Source organism: Chrysochloris asiatica, unplaced genomic scaffold (genome assembly GCF_000296735.1).
Source record: "Chrysochloris asiatica unplaced genomic scaffold, ChrAsi1.0 scaffold00005, whole genome shotgun sequence".
NCBI lineage: Eukaryota > Metazoa > Chordata > Mammalia > Afrosoricida > Chrysochloridae > Chrysochloris > Chrysochloris asiatica.
Window position 1 is genome coordinate 1,116,675 of NW_006408523.1, and position 4,592 is coordinate 1,121,266.

A 4,592-nucleotide genomic window follows, 5' to 3' on the forward strand; every position below is an offset into this window, starting at 1 on the left:
CCAAGGGTCGGAACCGACTCAATGGCAATTAACAACAACAACGCAGCTGTGACAATGTGGGTACTTGAAAGCTGAAGGTTCTCCGTAGCTCTGTGCCTGGATGGATGTTTCAGGAGAAGCACCAGCGCACAGACTAAAATCCTCCATTAGGAAGCCAACTTGATTCAACGAGGGCTTGGATGCGCTGTGATGAATTTTTGGCAAGGAGCCGGCTAGCAGCAGCTCAATAGAGTTGAGGATTTGGGGAAACAGCCGCCTTTCATGAATTCCTTTTTCAGACATTCAGCCATCAATCGCTTCATGGCTTTGAAGGTTACTCCGCACCTTACTTAGGTCTGGAGGCAGGTATCCTCATCCCACCATAAAAATGATCTGGTCCCTAAGACCATCAAGAGACCATAAAAGGAGCAGTAACAGGAGAGGCAGAGGCAGAGCGGATGGCAAGGACAGGGAGCAGGCGAGGACTCCAGACTTGTGGGAAGAGAAAGGTTGTGCCAGCCTGCGGGCAGGAGGCTGGCTTGCAGAATATTTGCCCTTTGGTAATTTAAATGAATTTTCTGTGTATTTTGTGTAGATCTGGAAAAAAAAAAGGGGGGGGTGTGTGAATGTAAATACTATTAACCAATGGTGCATGGAGGAAATTGTATTCCTTGCAGTGAAAGAAAATATGATTTGTTGAATGTAAAACTGATGCTCTGCCCTGCAAACTATCACTCAATTCACAATAAAAGATTTTAAAAAAAAAACAGTAATAATCTGGCCCCTGTTGCTGCTATTTGAGTAAGACAACTGCCCAGTCATCAGTTCATACAGACCAATGCCCAGTGCACACACATCCGACTGGAAGCTGCAGTAGTTTTTCTCTTGCATTCTGATTACTTCTGATGCCATCCACAGACTGAATCTAGACAGCTCTTCAAACTGGTGGGACCCACTCCATTGAGCCTTCACTGTGGCGGGACCAAAATCTCTGGTTTTTACTATGAGGTCTTCATGACGAAATACATGATTACTCTTGAGGTGTCTGTGGGTGCTTGACGGGGGTGTGAGCGAGCTGTGCCCTGGGCAGTTGGCCGCACCATGTCCAGGAGTCTGATCAGCTGACATTTGGTCTCTATGACGTGCAGGTGGTGGTACAAGCTGGCACTCTCCCACCACTTGGTAACGACTGCCAGCTGCGGCTTTGTGGAATACCCATGAGGAGGAGGACATTCCCAGGTGGTGGTTTCTGAGTACTCCGACTTCGATTTTGAAGACCTCTAACTGCTGTCCCCTTCCACATTTTCACTGACACACCACGGTGCCGCTCAGCCGTGTAGACGGTTCCAAATGATCCAGATCAGGCTCTCTGCCCACTGGGTATCTCCCAGTCATCGCTTGAATCCCGGCTACCAAAGGTTGTCATCCAACTCCTGTCTTCCGAGGAGAACGACAAAGACTTGGGATCCGCTGAGGCCCAGGAGATTTCTGTAAGGCTTGCAGGACTGTGAGGGATCCTGGGAGGGAGGTGGGCGGGTGGCCGACAAACTGGGGTGGAAGCTCCATCCCCAGTAAACCCTTGGTCCCTGATCAAGCGTGCTCTGTTGGGTTTATGTGAACAGTGGGGGCCCACGAGAAGCGGCCTCTGCCTGAATTGATTCCAATGATGTTCACCTGCGGGTGGAAGGGCTGTGGAAGTGGAGTGGGTTTTGAAGGAGACGGACTGTGGGAATCTGAGGAGGGGGCTGGAGATGCTCAGAAGACTTAGAGACAAGCAGCAAGTCCACTTGGTCAGAATTTGTCATGTTGTTAAGTGCTGACGAGCCGTTTCTGACCCACAGCGACCCTGTATAGGGTTTCCGAGGAGTAGCTGGTGAGCTTGAACCACCGACCTTGCGGTTCAAACGGCTTTGCAGTCCAGTGCATGAACCCCAGCGCCACACCAGAACTCCTGGTCATAATTGCTGTTGTTGTTGTTAAGCACCATCGAGTCGGTTCCGACCCACAGCGACCCTGTATAGGGTTTACAAGGAGCAGCTGTTGAGCTTGAACCGCCGTCCCAGAGGCTCAAACAGCTTTGCAGTCCAGCGCATTGACCCACAGCGCAGGTGAAATTAATTAATTAGCGCTGGTGACATTCGTAACCACGTGTTTGACAGCAGAAAACCCCGGAAAAGCAGCTTCTGACAGAAGTCACAAATTGCTGATGTGCAATGTTGTGTGCGGTCGCCAGGCGGTTCCCCAGAGCATCTAGGAACCGATGGGCGCGTCCCTCGGTCGGGAGCCCGTAAAGCGCTGGCAGGCGGCTCAGGCGTACCTCGGTACCTCCTCAGACATTCCACACGGTGGCGCCACTCCGCGCAGGCGCCGTGCGCCCAGTTTGCAAGATTCCACAGGTGGCCTTGAGGTGAGCTGTGGGGTTTGGAAAACGGAAAGTGCTGCAGGCGTCCCAGACTGGCGGAGGAGGTGGGAGTCAGAAACAACTTGAAGGCACTTAACAGCAATATGTATATATAATTAGCTGCACAATCTTTAAAGTGTTCAAATGCAAAGATATCAATTTGAGGACTAAGGATCGCCTGACCCCAGCCACGGTATTTTCAATAGTCCCATATGCTATGAGGCTGTACTGACTCGATGCTACCTAACAAAACATATGCATACGCGAGACCCTATTTCACCCCTAATGGGTCAGAAAGTGACACATGGAACATGGCAACACTGCCCTCCAGTGGTCGCCTTGTGCTCTGGCTGCCCTAGTTAGGAAGGGCTCAGGGACAATGACAAGGACGCCCACACAGATGACACTATAGTAACAGTGATTAGTAAACCCTCATCGGGTCCTATAGGATCACCATAAGGTTAGCGGTTCAAACTCATCAGTCGCTCCTCAGAAACCCTATATAGAGTCACGATGAGTCACAACCGACTCAGTGGCACTTAACAAGAGTTTACACCCTCACCATCTCCTTCCATAAAGTCACAACCTTGAAACGCTATGGGACAGCTCCACCCTGACACACAAGGGGTCACCGTGCACCGGAATCAATCAACAGTAACTAGCGACAATAGCAAAGGATACCTTCATTCTGGGTCAGTAAGCACTGAAAAAAAACTAGTTGCTGAGACCCTGTGTGTCAGAGTAGAACTGTGTTCCATAAGGATTTCAAGGGTTAATTTTTTGGAAGTAGGTTGACAGGCCTTTCTTCTGATGTGCCTCTGGGTGGACGAACCTCCAACTTCCAGGTAGCGGCCAAACACGTTAACCGTTGGCACCACTCAGGGACTCCAAATACATGCACTCTTTTATTTAGCCTTCCTCACAACCACATGAGACAAATACCATCACCGTGCCCCATTTTCACTGCTACACACAAGGTTTTCAGTGGCTCAGGTTTCAGAGTGGACTTCCTGGCTCTTCCTTCTTCCTCAGAGAAGGACAGCATGCTTGGTAAAGTGAAGGGTTAGCTACAAAGAGGAAGACCCTCAGAGAGACGGACTGATACAGAAGCACAGCACCAGCAGCTCTCATTCAGTTGTGCTGTGAGTCGGAAGCAACTTTACAGCAGCAAATAGTAATCCTGCTCCTTTTCCAGGTGGAAGAAATGAGGTACTGAGACGCTAAGGGACTAGCAGGGTCACAGAGTAAAGTCACTGAGCCAGGACTCAGGTTCAAGTCCTCTGTTGCCATAACCCAATGCTCCCATTTGTATTCAATGACTTGTGTGGAAAGAGTGGAGCTGGCTCATGTCCTCAGAAGGCCTGGTGACCCCGGTGCTGCCTAGGAGAACGCCTTGAGACAAAACACCCAGTGAAGGGATCAGCATAGTGAATGTGGCTGGAGAGGCTCCAGGCTTCACAAGCTCCCCTAGAACTTTAGGAAGCCTGAGGTAAAGGAGAGTTATGGACCCCTAAATCCAGTAGCCTCTCACAGGGTGCTTCCCTGAGACACCTGATTCCCAGGTGGCCTGCTGCCTCCAGAAGGTGCCTGCCCCAGGTGGGGCATTTCCAAGCCTGGGCAGCAGGGGTCAGTAGAAATTATCTGTAGAAATCTCCCCAGCACCACCACCTAGTGTGTCACTGCAGGGTAACGCACTGGACCACAAGATCGGTTTCAGCTGCAAGGTTGGTGGTTCAAACTCACCAGTCGCTCTTCAAAAACCCTAGACAGGGTCGCTATGAGTCAGAACTGACTCAACGACACTTAACCATAAAAACAAAAACACCACTATGGACTCCTGGTGTGATGCTGTAAGATCACACTGGACTGCGAACCGTAAGGTCAGCAGTTCAAACCCACCAACCACTCCTCAGACATCCTATACAGGGTCACAATGAGATGGCACTTAAAAACATCATAAAATAAAAGAGGTGGGCTACTAATAACAAGGTTGGTGGTTCAAACCTACCAGCCACTGTGTCAAAAAGATGCAGCAGTTGGCACCCTTAAGGACTGACAGCCTGGGAAACCCAATGGGGGAAGTTCCACTCTGTCTTATAGGGTTTCTATGAGTAGGATGGCAGTTGGGTATAAAGTAAAAGGAAGCTGGCCCTTATACTGCTTGCTTCACAGAAAGTGATGATCTTCAGATGAGAAATCTCCATTGATAAAA

General features: G+C 49.9%; 1 pseudogene; it reads right to left on the minus strand.

The window, feature by feature from the left end:
* Window positions 1-18: 18 nt before the first annotated feature.
* LOC102818427 lies at window positions 19-1,282 on the minus strand (annotated as a pseudogene).
* Window positions 1,283-4,592: the final 3,310 nt, after the last annotated feature.